This window comes from Leuciscus leuciscus (assembly GCF_965113295.1).
Source record: "Leuciscus leuciscus genome assembly, chromosome: 16".
NCBI lineage: Eukaryota > Metazoa > Chordata > Actinopteri > Cypriniformes > Leuciscidae > Leuciscus > Leuciscus leuciscus.
The window spans coordinates 31,289,263-31,305,120 of record NC_138740.1 but is presented as its reverse complement, the minus strand read 5'-3'; the positions used below and the strand labels follow the sequence as shown (position 1 = coordinate 31,305,120).

Sequence of the window (15,858 nt, the reverse complement as noted above, 5' to 3'; positions counted from 1 at the left end):
AAGGCACCTTAGGCAGGTAATCAGGATGAGGATGCAAAATCACTTTCACCATTCCTGGGGCAAAGTCTAAGCAGGGTGGCGAAATCGACAGAGCCTGCATATCCCCAATTCTTTCAAAGAAGTTATTGCCATAAGAAAAACCATCTTAGAGTCAGAAGTTTGTCAGACGCTGATTCTAGAGGTTCAAAAGGAGTCTCAACCAGACCCTCTAGGACTAAAGCTAAGTCCCATGATAGGATCTTGGTTTTATGAGAGGCCTCAGTCGTCTGTCCCCATGAATGAAATGAACGGACAGAGGATGTCTCCCGAGTGGCACCCTGTCAACCAAGGCATGGCAAGCCGAAAGAGCGGCCATACAAACCTTGAGAGTGGCGGGGCATGTGCCAGATGATAATGTTTCCTGCAGGAATTCCAGAACTGAAGCAATCTGGCAGTTGACCGGATCTGCATTATTTATGACACACCACCTTTCAAAGACACTCCATTTGTTGACATAACTCTTTCTAGTGGAGGAAGCACTAGCACTGAGAATGGTCTCAACAACAGGCGGAAAGCCCAGTGCCCCTCAGTTGGTACCCATCAGGGGCCAAACATGAAGGTTCCAGAGGTTGGGCCTGGGATGGAATATCGTGCGCTCCGTCTGAGACAGAAGGTCCCTCCTCTCCGGAATCGTCCGAGGCGAGCCGTTGAGGAGAGATATTATCTCGGAGAACCAAACTCTGGCTAGAACTCCTGGGAGCAGAGAAACTGGAGGAAAACACATACATGCACATCCTAGGCCATGTGTGCGCCATCGCATCCAGACCCAGGGGCTGGGTGATTCAGAGATAAGTAGAGGGAACATTGCGCTTTCTGATAAGAGGTCCACCTCCGCTTTGTATCCAAATCTGTTTGACAACTTCTGGGTGGAGTTTCCATTCCCCTCTCAGTAGTTTCTGTCTGGACAGTAAATCCGCTCCCATATTCAGGTGCCCTGAGATGTACACTGCCCTGAGTGACAGGAACTTTTCCTGGGCCCAGAGAAAGATGTGCCCCGCTATTCTGTTCAGATTGCGTGAGCACAAACCTCCCTGGTGATTATGTGAGAGACTGCCGCTGTGCCGCACTAGGACATGACAGTCTCTCAACTGAGGGAGAGAGTATTTCAGGGCCAGAAATACAGTCATCAGCTTGAAGCAGTTGATGCCTCTCATTCCCCTTGAGCTGGACGACCACTTAAGACCGCTCCCCAGCCCATCAGGGAGGCGTCTGCCGTTAGCATTCTGCGACAGCAAGACGCACCTAAAGTGGGACCCAAAGCAAGGAACCGGGGTCTGAACCACATAGAAAGGGAACGAAGCCGCAGCGCGTAACCCTTACCATAAACATGGATTTTAGAAAGTTCACGAAGCGTTCAGCGCGCGACTCACCATAAACATGGATTTTAGAAAGGACACGAAGCACTCAGCGAATGTTCTTGCCTTTATTTGCCCTTGGGGATTGTAGTTGAAATCCCCCGTTTTGAGCCACAACTGACATGGTCTCATGCGCAAAAGGCCCAGAGGAATCATTGTGGACGCAGCTGCCATGAGACCTATGTAATGTCCTGACCTAGCTAGATGTTGCTTAATTGGTCCTGACACGAGCGGGAGACAATTATGCCCGATGGTGACAGAGTCCCATTTAACCCCAAACATGTTACCCTCAGGGTGGGAGAGAGTACGCCCTTGGCGTTGACCTCAGCCCCCTAGAGATAACATGGCTAGGTCGAATGGAAGGACCTAATATTGGTAAGCTTTGCCCCCAAAAGCAAACTTGGGAACCTCCTGTGTTGTGGCAATATTCTATATGAAAATATTAGGGCTGGGGGAATTAACGCGTTAATCTTTGCGATTAATTTGAAATGTTTAACGCGTAAAAAAAAAAAAACGCAATTGACGCAGCACTTTTTTTTTTTGCCTCGTTTTAATGATTTCCTGTTGCGTCTGCTATTAAAAAGGCCGAAATATGCCGTCCCGCCCCTCCATGTTCGGCGGTCAGGTTTCATTCTCGGGCAGCTTTCATGAGCGGGTCTTTTCCGCTCGGTATGTGCGTCGCGCTCTGTGCTCCGCGCGCACGAGTGTGTGTGTGTGTGTGTGTGTGTCGGTCGTTCGGCGCGCTCTGTGCTCCGCGCGCGCGTGCGTGTGTGTATGTGTGTGTGTGTGTGTGTCGGCTCGCTCTGTCGTTAATGGCCCAGCAGCGGCGAGCTCTCCGTTCCGTGTGTGTGTGTGTGTGTGTGTATGTGTGTGTGTGTGTGTCGGCGGCTCTGTCGTTAACGGCCCAAAGGCTTCAATCATGTACTAAGCACTGGAAAAGTAAAGTCCACTCAAGTAACATGAAATTTCTCTGTTGACTTCTCTTTGCTGAGCTGGTATAGCCATGCTGGGCAACAATGGTAAAATGACCTGCTCTGATCACATGCTCTGGTAATAATAGCTTTGTAGGACTATATTTTGTTTTAATAATTAATAAAATAATAATAATAATAATAATCTGTTAAATTGATTATGTTGATTGATTATTGAAAAAGAATAATATATTGATATATTGATGTTTAATATTTTAATATAGGGCTATTTTCTGTTCCCTTTTTTTCCTGTGTTGTTTAATTAGGTGATTCTAAGTTTAAATATTGATGATTACAAGCTTGGGGGAAGCGCAATTAATTGCAATTAATTACAGAAATTGTGCAATTAATTAGTTAATTTTTTTTAATAGATTCCCAGCCCTAGAAAATATACATCATTCAGATCGATCATGACAAATCAAACGTGATGTTGAATTTACGACACGATCGTCTTTACAGTTAACATCTTGAACTTGAGTGCTTTAACTGTACGGTTTAAGCCTCGAAGATCGAAGATTGGACGCAACCCCCCATCCTTCTTGGGGACCAGGAAGTATCTGCTGTAATAGCCAGACTCTCTCTCTGGAAGAGGAACATGTTCTATGGCCTCTTTGCTCAGCAGAGATTGTAGCTCTTGTGACAATACATGCCCCAGTTCCGGTCTCACGGAAGTGAATACCACGCCGTTGAAACGCGGAGGACGATTAATAAATTGGATTCTATCCTATTTGTACTGTACTTAATACCCAAGCAGAAAAACCTGGCAGAAGTTTCCACGCTGCCAGACTCTCTGAGAGTGGTATCAACTTAAAACTTCCTTTTGAGGGGATGTTAGATGTTCCGTGTCCTGGATGACAGCAGAAAAGCAACAGAACATCTAACATTTAGCTGGAAACCGCTGCTACCCGAATCACCAGAGGTGGCGAGGAAGTACAGTGGTTTCGTGAGGGTGTCAGGTAGGAGCTGTTTGATTTACATGTCTCGTCCCGTAGGGGCACACCCCCACAGACCTGGGACAAAACAACCCTCAGGATTTAGTCTTAGGTCTATTATGCAGCTGCTGAGTGCAACGAGCAGGTCCGCAGTTTTTCTTGAGGGAGAGCGCAACTCGTTACACTCTGCTTTTGAACCCTCCTAAAATGACGATGAGCAAAAAGAAGAGAAGAAAATGTCTCTTCAGACTGGCCCATCATCGTATAACCACAGACACCTGCACCCATGATAGTCTTAATACGTCAAGGGCACAAAGATGCACGAAGAATAAGGTTTTCCCATGAACGAGTTAACGTCATGGAGATCCTCAAGGAGGGCAGTCTAGCTGTAATCCGACCATCACACAAGTCACCACCTCGAGAACCTCTCAAACGTTTTATCATAACGAGAGATGTGTTCGGAGGCAGCTTTAATTCCTCAGAATTAAATGTGGCCGAAGAACAGCCAGACAATATTATATATAATGTGTATATATATATATATATATATATATATATATATATATATATATATATATATATATATATACACACACACATATATATACATACATACATACATACATATTTTTATATATATAGGCTATCGTATAAAATATTATATATATATATAAATATCAGTTCCTCAGCAATAAACACATCCCAATCAGACAAGCAAACACGGTCTGGATGATATGCTGTTTAAATCTTTCATAAGATCAACCTGGTATGCCTTTAACACGGCCATGGTGTACAACGCAGTACCAGCCTGACCGCTGAAAATGCATCTGATAATGTGATCCCAGGGGAGAAATAGCCCGCGAGCGTCTCTCCAAACTGAGGCGATATCATATAATCGCGTGCCCTCGCACCCGCGATAGTATAATGGTTCGATGTCGAGGACACAAGACATAAATATTTACAATCTTTATTTATTTATAGACTGTTTTATGGGACTCTTTTTGTTGTGATCAGATTAATCTGGCCACTGCACGAGGGATCGCCACGAGCAATCTCCTTTTATCATCACGGGAGAAACGCTCGGAGGCGACAAACCCACGAGATTCAATGTCCTCTGCCCGAGCCGAAGAAGCGCCGAGGCACGCTTCGGTAGTCAGGCAAAAGGACATCGCGATCTGGAGAGAGAGCGAGCGATAGGGACGCACCGTCTCTCGCTTCTCAGCCAGATCGCATGCGAGCCCCACAATCATTATGGGCGCTACCCCTTTGAAATAAGCAAAGCGAACGCGAAGCACTTTAACCCCTTCCTCATCACCCCCAATTTTGGCAAGTGCTGCATACATGAAATGCCCAAAATAAAAAGGTTACTGCTCATAAGTAATTCTGAATAGAAACATAACACACATACATTTAGAAAGCCAACCCTTGACAGTTTATAGTTCAAGACTCAAAATTAACCAGACTGTTATATATATTGAGATATATAAGCTCAAACATATTTTGAACTAAAATAATCCAGGATCACCAGTGATCCCTGACAGGTAAGGGGTTTTAACTGTGAACATTCCACTGTGCTCGCAATCACCATGCTCAAATGCAAGGGCAGCATGTTCTTTCCCAAACAAACAAAGCAGTAAGTGTGTGTATCCAATTCTGACATGGGACATCGGGAGCATCGAGGAACACAACGCTTATTGTTTTATTGGCTCATTTCTCCTCTTTTTTTTTTTTTTTTTACTTCTTAAACTCTTTGATGTACGAGAGCGAAAAAGGCTTGAGAAATGAGAAATTTTCTGCACACTGCCTGAATAAACTAACTCCTAGCAAAGATCTGTAGCAGATAAAAGGTAGAGAGAGAGAGTTTTGACGTTCACACATGCACAGTAATGGTCTGAAGACAAAAGACTGACGATGCACCTGTGGCTCATCTACTTATAGCCTCGTGTCGCGGGGGCGCGCCGATGACGTCACCGACCGAGGCTATATTACCTCCGGGTCAATTTCATTGACGTGTTATACACAATATTCACAGCTGGTCACGATAAAATATGTTCCCAATGCGCTGAGCAGCGCAGCATCGATTGTAGCTTTCGAAAGGGAACTGGTATTACTCTCACTTTCCTGATTTCCTTTTGCTGTCAGGTCAGAATAGGTATTATTCCCTCACTTGCTTGTTATAATTTATACCAGTAAATCTAGGTGTAGTCCCTACACTCCCAGGAAACAATAATAATCATTACTTAGCCTACTAGACATCAGGCCCGGCTCCACGGGGGGCCAGGGTGGGCCTGGCCCACCCAATCAGAAGCTTGGCCCACCTTGGCCCCACACCACATAACAGCCAATCACAAAATTGTTCAATCTTCAATATTAAATCGCTGCTCTCATGCCACACATATGTTCTTATGCAGTGAAACATACATCGCGGAGCAGAGAGGACACTGACAATGCGCTGACAGACAGGACAGGCCAGGTTACTTTTAATATGAAACAAAGTCTCAACTTTCAAATTTGGTCATTTTTTAACGCAATTTAAAAAATAAATACCGTTTTGTGGCTCTTTAATGTGTCTGACAGATCGTTGTAGAGTCTCAGTTAAAGCTGCTGGTGAACCGATCATCACTTCCTTCTAGTTAATTTATAGCATCAAATAAACATAAATGAACACCAGAAGGAATGTTGTTTTAACCGTGGAAAGACGTCAGTACACAACGCGTTATTCAAGTTCAAATCCTCCAACGTTAATCTACTAACTCTCCTGACTGCTTTGTCGGACGCAGATGGCGGATTATGATTGGTCAGATCGCCTATCAATCAAACTCCCTGCGAAGTTTGAATCTTCATGATGACTTGTAATCAAGAGTTACCACACTCTGTAGCCTAATAAAACACAACATGCACAGATTTATTGTGGTAAAAAAAATAAAAATAAAAAAGATTCTAAATATACATAAGAATGTAAAAATAAAAATGTAAAAAATAACAATGGCCAAAAAGATTAATAATAAATAATTCTTAAGAAAAACTGGATTTCAGATAAAATGAACATTTTTTGTTTGTAACAGTTTTCTAAAATGAGCAAAAAGCTGATGTTGTAAATGGTATACAGTGAAATAGTTATTTTAAAAGACCTGTCCCTTTTTATCAAATCTAAAGTTACTTAATTTATACAGGATCTGTTAAGGGGTAAAAAAATATATAATAATATTACAAATGCAAAAAGAGAGAATGTAAAAATAAACCTGTTAAACATTTTTATCTCTATATAGATGCCAGGCTGCCAAGGACACCCAGCCTGTAGTTCAGAGTTTTATGGGTCACCTCTTGGCAGAAAGGCCAAATCAGATCTTGGCCATCGATTTCACCTTGCTTGAGCCCTCACGTTCAGGGATTGAGAACGTATTGGTAATGACTGACGTCTTTACTAAATTTACGCAGGCGGTCCCTACCCGGAACCAGCGAGCTGAAACCGTAGCCCAGGTACTTGTGTCTGAGTGGTTTTGTAAGTTTGGTGTTCCTGCCCGCATCCACTCAGACCAAGGCCGTAGTTTTGAGTCATCCCTTATCCAGCAGTTGTGTCGCTTATACCAGGTGGAGAAGTCTCGCACTACCCCGTGGCATCCTGCCGGTAACGGGCAGTGTGAGCGCTTTAACAGGACACTGCACAATCTCCTGCGTAGCCTGCCTAGGTCACAGAAGGATGATTGGGTCTCTGCATTGCCCCAGCTACTCTTCTGTTATAACACTACTCCCCATCAGGTGACTGGAGAGTCTCCCTATTTTCTCATGTTTGGACAGGAACCACGATTACCTGTAGATTTTCTGTTGGGTCGTGGTCCGGGGAGGGGTCCTGATAGTGTTAACAGTTGGGTGTTGGAGCATCAGACGAGACTGCAGGTGGCCTTTGAAGGGGCCCGGGAACAGTTGCGTCTAGCTGCAGAGCGCCGCAAGGAGATGCATGACTCTCGTGCCCGGGACGCACCCCTGAGTGAAGGCCAGTTAGTCTATCTTCATAACTATGGTCTAAAGGGTCGTCACAAGATCCAGGACCATTGGAGTGCAGTGGTGTATCAGGTACTGAAAGCACCTGGAACAGGAGGCTCGGTATACACCATTGCACCGGTCAACGATGTGAGTAGGGTGAGACATGTTCATCGCTCTCTGTTAAAGGCCAGAGTGGGGCGGGAGCCCTTGGCACCGCCCCCAGAGAATAGGGCGTCGGTTGGCGAGGAACCACTATTGGAGGATCCTTCCTCAATGGAGGAAGTTGACCTTTTTAGGGTGGTACCTGAGACTTTTCCGGCTGCCATGGAGTCAGGGAGTCAGGGCCCCGTTTTGGTGGGCTCTGGTTCACTGGAGCCTGTGGTGGATGTGGAGGTTGAGGCTCTTGTGGTTCCTGGACCATCAGGGCAGGGCGCCGTAAGTCAATTACCCTTGACGGATCTTGGCCCCTTTGGTCCATCTTATGTGGATGGGGCAGTGAGGCGTACTAGGCGAACTACTGCTGGTCATCATTCTAACCGTAACCATCTTCCTAGGGCTGTAGGGGGGGTGGTAGGTTTGGAGGCTGTTGAGGCCTCAACTGGTTCTATATCCGCATTGTTTAGACCTTGGGATTAGGGCTATTGGAGTGATCGTCGGGGCGACGATTCAAGAGCTGAGGGTAGATTGTGGCAAGGTGGGTGACGTAGTTCAGTTTCATTGGCTCATTGGTACATGATTGTCACCCACCATAGCCTATTGGAGGTGGCACTGATGGTATTTTAGGGCTGGAGTTAGATCGCCTGGTGTGCGTCACAACTGGGACCGCCCATACTGAGCGCGCTGGTGTAGACGGTACGTGGTTTCTCTTGGTTTGTAGCTGTTTGGCTAATAGACGTGAGCATGTGGATTTTAAATGTAGACTTTCTCTTTTTTCAGTGCGTTTTATGCCTGGTTGGGTAATAGGCTGTCCACTGCATGTTAGGTATGTGCGCGATTCTGTTTACCTACTGTTATTTTGGCGTCGGGTGATTAATTATCTGTTTAACTCTTAGCCGTGAAATCAGTGAAAAGTCTTCCTGCATGTTAATTCATTATGACCTGTGAGTGACCATACACCCCGTGTGGCACGAGGAATTGCGTGGGGTAAGTGTGATTTAATCTGCTTCCTCTTTTTCACAAGACCTGTATCTAATTAAGCATTCTTCCTTAGTGCGCTGAGCTGTCTCTTCCATCGCGTTTCTTGAAGGCGGAAGTTTATATCCGTTGTTAAAGGAGGATGCGCTGCTGTTTTTCCTTTCCTGCTGTTTTTGGGGCTGGTTTACATCTAGGGCATTATTAATGTCATCGTTCGTGCCCTGTTAAGTGTTTACGCTCAGGGAACTCTGATTCTGGGACCTGCTCCAGTGATCATTCGAACTGTTGCATTCATTTCATTTTGTGTGTTTATGTTGTTGTTTACTAGTATTTTGTTTTGTATATTTTCAATAGTTCAAGCTTGTTATTGTAATAGTGTTCTTTATAAATGTTTTTGTTTACTTTGATGGAAATATTTCCACTGTATGATTGAACTTAATTTGTTTTGTTTGCTTTGGTGTATTTTAGGCACTGCTGGCTCGAGGCTGGGAGGCTAGTTAGCTAGTTTGGAGTACTACAGGTGGTGATGCAGTTGTGTGGAGTGCAGTGCTGTTTGGATTCACCTCTCACTGCGTGTGTGTGTGTGTGCGTGTTACACAAATCCACAGATAGGATCTCCACTCCATCTAGCCTGCCCCAGCCACTGGAAAGCCTGTGTCTTTTATGTCTTTTGTTTATTTTTTTGTTGTGACTATTTTCCAATTGACATTTTTATTTTTGTCCAGTACACAGAGTATCTGATTGCTACAGGGCTTGATGGTGACCAGACATTGATTATCATGGAACATTTTAACTATTTATGATGATTGAATAAAGTCTTTTTGTACATTGTTCACACGCCTCTCTCGGATTATTTCAGCCTACGAACCTGTGTCCCTTATTTTGGTTATTTCCCCGTTTTATTACGGGGTGGCGTAGTCGGATTGTATTTGTTCAAACGTACTTATAACGTACTTATAACACCCAGCCCACCTGGAACATCACTTGGCCCACCTTTCATCTCATATCTGGAGCCGGGCCTGCTAGACATATTAATAAAAGTCATGCTTACCTTCCAGCAGAATCGCTCTTGGAATCCTTGTTATCTTTGGTTATCAAGGATTAATAAATTGCTCTGTCTTTTTTTCTAATAGAACTGTTTTGTAATAGCTGAAGTAAAACTTAACAGTCATTGTCTTTTAGAAATAAAAATGTATTTATACAAAAGATTAAAACACTGAGATTAAAACTCGTAGCAAATCAAAAGAAAATGTTACAGGATATAAAACTTCAGCTTATTCAATCTCAACAGTGCAGTCCTGTATGAGTGAATATTACAAAGGCTAATTACCTTGTAAGCAGTTCAAACAATTGGAGTAAATACAAACTTGTTCTCATCCGAGGTTTTTCAAGTTACAATAATACAGCAGAGCAGTTCAAACCAAAAGAAATTCCGCTAGGATTATACTAGAAGAGATTTAATTTCTCTCTAGGGATGCAATTGACATCAAAATAAAAAATGCAGCAACTCAACAGTCAAAATGCAGTCATATTTATACGGAACTGGATTACATTGTTCCTATGCAGTTTCTTGGGTTTTTTCCAGAGGAACTAACGCATGTGACATCAACCTTCTTCAGATGTCGACATTGTTCCCCATATATGGGCATTATTGTGTCCTTTCCGTCCTCTGTGCTTTGGGCTTCTATGTAAGTGTGTGCGTGCATATATCTGGAAGTGTGTTTGTAGGTTCATAATATCTATCAAAATTCAAATATTTCACTACAATACGCACTTTCATGAGATCGTGTTGGATCATTTTGTGCGCAGCTTGTCAGTGCAGTGCGGCTGATCGGTGGTAAATGCTGCTCCATCTGAACACCAGAGGGCGCTCTCCCGCAGACACGCCAAATATGCCCCGCCACCGAAATACGATAAAGCACATCATTCCAGGAAATCACTATCGGGCATCAGACTATCTGTAGCTGAATAAACAGAAGATTGAAACACTTTGATGAGTGTTTAAACATGACGAATAAACACACAACTTATTCTGTGTAAGAAGCCACATCATCTCACAGAAGGATGCTTAAAGGGGTGGTTCGGGATTTTTGACATCGGACCTCATTTTTAAGTCAGCCTGGTTGTTATTCATCAGTGGAGACATTTTTTTTTCAAAATTATCCAGTCCTTATATTTGGATAGTTAGCCGATGCTAGGCTAGCGCGAGTCAATGGTATATGTTAGCCAGCCATTAAAAACCGTTTTACCCACTCCACAGTGCACCAAACGCAAATCAATTATAACACTAGACTATCGATGCAAATGTCCGTTGAGAGAATAATGTTAGAAATCAAACTTACCTTTCATCTCAATGATCCCAAAGGAACTAGTTTCTCAGCAACTGCGGAATTTTACTTTGCTCCGGTTAGTAATGCGGCAAAAAGTAAACACAGAACAGAAGAGCACTACAGTCGTTACATCCAGCTAACGTTAGCTAGCATTCCTCAGCGATATCAAAGTCGCGGCAGGTAAATACACTTGCGTCATGTGTGTACCGGCTCACTCGGTTGCCTAGGTAATCAATATCACTCCGCTGCTGCTGTAGACAAGGCTTATGATTACAGGGAACAAATTATAACTAATGCAATGTGATGAAAAGGTAAGTTTGATTTCTAACATTATTCTCTCAACGGACATATACATCGATAGTCTAGTGTTATAATTGATTTGCGTTTGATGCACTGTGGAGTGGGTAAAACGGTTTTTAATGGCTGGCTAACATATACCATTGACTCGCGCTAGCCTAGCATCGGCTAACTATCCAAATATAAGGACTGGATAATTTTTTTTTTTAAATGTCTCCACTGATGAATAACAACCAGGCTGACTTAAAAATGAGGTCCGATGTCAAAAATCCCGAACCACCCCTTTAACTGTCATTATGAAGTGAGTTTGGGGTAAAAGCATGTTATTAAATGTTTTTTTTGCTTTTTTTTTGTTGGACAAAAGGTTCATAAATGCTTCTCATATTTGGAAAGATGTTTGACACTTGTTGCATTTTCAAATGCAAGTTATAAGTGACTCAAACTCACAGTGGTTTCAGATGGAGCAGCGTGTACACAGCCGTACATCAATGACAAGCTGCGCATAAAAAAATAATCGCAGCCTTTGCGATTTAAAAATTGCGATGAGCCGAGTTTATTAACATGTAAATTGCGATTAATCGTGCAGTCCTAATTCGGCTGAAATGTTGTAAGGATATGTAACAGAACAACGTGTTTAAACAGCATACTATTTTTAAAAGATATAGGTCCTGCCTGTTGTTGATTAATTCCCGCGGTAATATTCTACAATGTTGTACGTAGTCGCTGAAAACTGAGTAATCATTATCCCACTGTAAAAAGAATCAGGGTCCTTACCGGTGCCTGTATTCGTGTAGGCCAGTAGGCTACATGACATTGGCCTTTATTGTTGATGAGTACAGCAATACAGCATATTTTACACTGTTTTAACATACAATATTGCCTACATTTAAACTCATTTAACAAACATTTTATTAGTACAAATGAAATTCAAGTGTAATCAACCAGTCTGTTATCCAATTTCCACCACATCAGCGCTGGTTCTCGTGCCGGAGACGGACTCGCGCTCTGGGTGAACTTCGAACTTCATAAACGTTTCACTCATAGCTGAAAGATACTGTGAGCGACTGACTGCATAACCTGCCAATAAACAAACAGTGTGCAGTTCTGAAGACATTTTATCATCCAAATTAATTATATTTATTCATCATCATTAGGAATAAAGTCGTGTGTTTTATGCAAGGCATTTCAATCACGCGAAAATACGCGACTCTCTTTTAGGTGTCACATTACGCCTCTGTATGTTGTTTTGCATTAAATAAAATTATTTAAAGCACAGTAATGATTTTATAGATAAAATAAAACATACACAAACCTGAATTTCACAGAGGAAATGCACCAATTCTGCGACGCTGAGAAGAGAAGAACTGTTCTGGACTGGAGAGAATTCAAACAGCCCGCGCTCACTCAACCGTTGAGTTGTCCTCACGTCAGAGGGTGGGGGAGGAGTGCATTGTTTTAATTGAGTAAACTTACTAAATTTTAAGAGTGTGTTAAATATATTAATAATATTGATTTGAATTAAGTAATATTTTTGTTCAATTTAATTCTCTATTCTCAAATATTTTGATAGAAATTTCACAAATATATTAAGTATATTATTAATAAATAATTGGTTAGTCAAATACTAAATTCTTTTAGTGAAAAAAATAGATATAACTGTAAATTTTAGATGAAATTAACTGTTGGATTTTTAGTAAATTATTTTGGTAAGTTTTACTCAAACAATCAAGTAAACGATATTCAGAGATTTTATTAAGTTAATAAAGTTAAATATTACTGTAATATTTACTAAGCCACAGAATTATTTTCAGTAGAGTGAGTATATAGTAAATCATTGAGTTATATTAGCATTGGATAAAGATATTATCACATAACATGTGATGTCAAGTTTAATGCAACAATTTCGGTGGCACCTCATTATGGAAAAGGTGATCCTAAATCACTGATGAACAATATGCTCTAGTAAACTAACTACTACTCAAAAAAAAAAAAAAAAAAAAAAAAAAAAAAAATCTAAAATTGTCAGAGTATGGTTGAAATAAAAGGTGAGGAAAGGAACTAAGCACAGAAGTAAAACTTTTATTAAACAAAGAAGTAAAAAAACAAACACTCGACGAGAACTGACAAAGAACTGAAAGAAACACAGGGCTTCAATACGCAACTAAACCAATCAATGAAATTAACCACAGGTGTAACCGAATCAGTAAACATGATAATTAAAAGGCAGGAAAACTAGAACAAAAGCAACATGTACAAATCACAGGAAAACTGAACATAATCCTGACATTTCCCCACATTAAGGACTCGGACTCGTCCGTCGCTGGGGTGGTGGCAGTGACTGGTACGCTGTTTTCCTCCTCACTCTTGCAGATGGTGAAGGCATAATAATTGTGGAGGAGTACCCATTCCATGTACTCCTTAAAAGTCCCTAGAGGCTCGACTCCAGGCAAACGCACTCTTGTTTTAGAATTCAAGCTTGTCCTGAAAAGCACACAGACGTCATTACTGTGGACGACATGGTAGAGATCCAAAAATACCAGTGCACGCCTCTCTAGGGACTGGTTCCCCTGCGAGAGAGGAGGATCCATATTTGGCCAGTTAGAAAAGAGATTTGTATACGGTTATGGTCTTGACAGTTAATATATGATAAGAAGATCCTCCAGGGTTGGTTCAATTGTTTCAGAGACTGGAAAAAAACAATGGAAAAATGGAAAGAATAAATGCATTCATGCCTATAAATAAAGATGGATATTTTTCTGCAAAGATGGAAAAATATCACGCAAACTAAGACAGGTTAGACTAGGATGACAAATGTATAAGCGAGGTACAAATGTTTGTTCCACAAAGATTTTTTTTTGATTTTTTTATAAAAATGTTTAAAAAAAAGTTTACAAAAATATATGAAATAACTGAATTTAGTATTAAATTAAATGTATAATCATGATTTAAGTATTAAATTAAAGTTACCTAATACAACGTTTAGAAAGTAAAGTAAGCAACTGTATTCAGTGAAATATCACAATTGCAGGTCTCATGAGGAACAGAGGCAGTTTTCCAGTGCGGTGAAGATAAAGAACAGGCTGAACGAAACCAGCCAGCACATAACAAACCAAACCAGGGGTCCAATAAGTAAGATCATTCTGTTGTGTTAGAATGATACAGAATCCTGTGATAGTATATGGGACATATATAAAAGCCATGCTCACAGTAGTTATTAGAATGAGATAAAATGCTCTTCTCTTCATGTGGTTTTCCTCCTCTTTCTCTCTCCCTCTCTCTCCTGGTCCTGACTGCTTCAGAGCTCTGAGAACAGCCACAAGACAAAAACAACTGGATGGAGAGGAGGAACTGTGTTGAGAAGAACCATATGTGTAGTTGAATGTTTTGTGAGATTACAATAAATAAACGGTAGAAACAGGAGCCAAGATTGATGATCCAGACAACAGTGCAGCAGATCACTCTATATCTGAGAGGTTTGAACTTCAGAAAGGTTACAGGATGAACCACTGCCAGATATCGCTCAACACAGATCAGACACTGAAACAGAGGACGACCAGTGTGAATTAGTCCTTGTAGAAACAGCGGTAACAATGAGAGACTTGAAAAGTATATTGGCAGTATAGAGAGCAAACCATTCAGACAGGAACCAATCTCACAAGTGGAGAGATTGAGGTTAAAGAACTCTGATGCGACTCCACTTCCTGTTCCTGTGACGATGAGCCATATAACGTAGATGTTTGTAGGAAGACCAAACAGGAAATTCATGCTTAGTACGCAGATTTCCACAAAGCCCATTGGCCCAATAGACTGAGTTGTGGAGTTTGTAGATGTTTCAGGTGTGGTGAAGGTCACTGGAGGGTTATTCATCTCTGTATTTGTCTTCTCAGTTCAGCAGCTCACAAACCAAACTGTATATAACATTACAACTGTTAACTTTTTTAAGGAGAACTATAATGAACCAGTTAAGTCAATAAGGTAAACATAACATTTAAATACATTCACCCAGTTATCTACATAATACGATTTTGTAATACAAAGTTCATAATTTAAACTCAAATAAAAAACACATAATTATTATACATATACATCATGTAACTATACGTATACTACATGCATGCAATGATATTTTCACATCTATCATATTGCGTCACATCATGGTCACAAGCCTCTCCAACTAAATTAAAACCTATTTTCTCAATTTACAAACAGGCAATAAAAATGATGGACCGGAAACCTATTGCATCATTGTGATGTTTTAAGAAAGCATAAACTTCTTGACTTTGACAGTTTTATTGATTTTAAATATCTCAAACTGGTTTTTAAATGTCTAAATAATCATGTTTCACCACTGTTTTCTAAATTAGTCAGTAGGTGTCAAAGTTCTCATTGGGCGAACACACGAGCCACTATCAGAGGTGACTGTCTTGTCCCAAAGTACAAGACCTCTTTTGGTCAGTCTGCATTCTCTGCAAAGGGACCAAAACTATGGAATGTTTAATTTAAAACTAGAGACAGATGGCAATGCTTTTAACAGAGGACTTAAACAATGGCTAAAAACAAAATGACAGTGCTCGCATGAAAAAATATATTTTTTTGATTTTGATGCCTTTGCTTTATAACTTATAACTTTATAACTTTAAAAAAAAAATGTAATCATATTGTATATTTTCTTTATCCTTTTTTGTTAGTATTGTTATTACTACTTTTGCTATCAGTATTGTTATTGTATTCTTTTCTAAAAGCCTCCCGTGGACAGGTGGTTGAACATTAGCATTTGTGCTAAAACACCCAAGGAAATGCATATGGTTCGTCCAAT

General features: G+C 41.1%; 1 pseudogene across 1 annotated transcript in view; it reads right to left on the bottom strand.

Annotated features, from left to right (window-relative positions):
- Positions 1-14,909, bottom strand: part of LOC309477551 (chemokine XC receptor 1-like) — a 166,722-nt pseudogene extending 151,813 nt beyond the window's left edge. The window contains exon 1 of the transcript in view: positions 14,597-14,909. The product of the transcript in view is annotated as a chemokine XC receptor 1-like (transcript). The remainder of the gene's footprint in view (positions 1-14,596) is intronic.
- Positions 14,910-15,858: the final 949 nt, after the last annotated feature.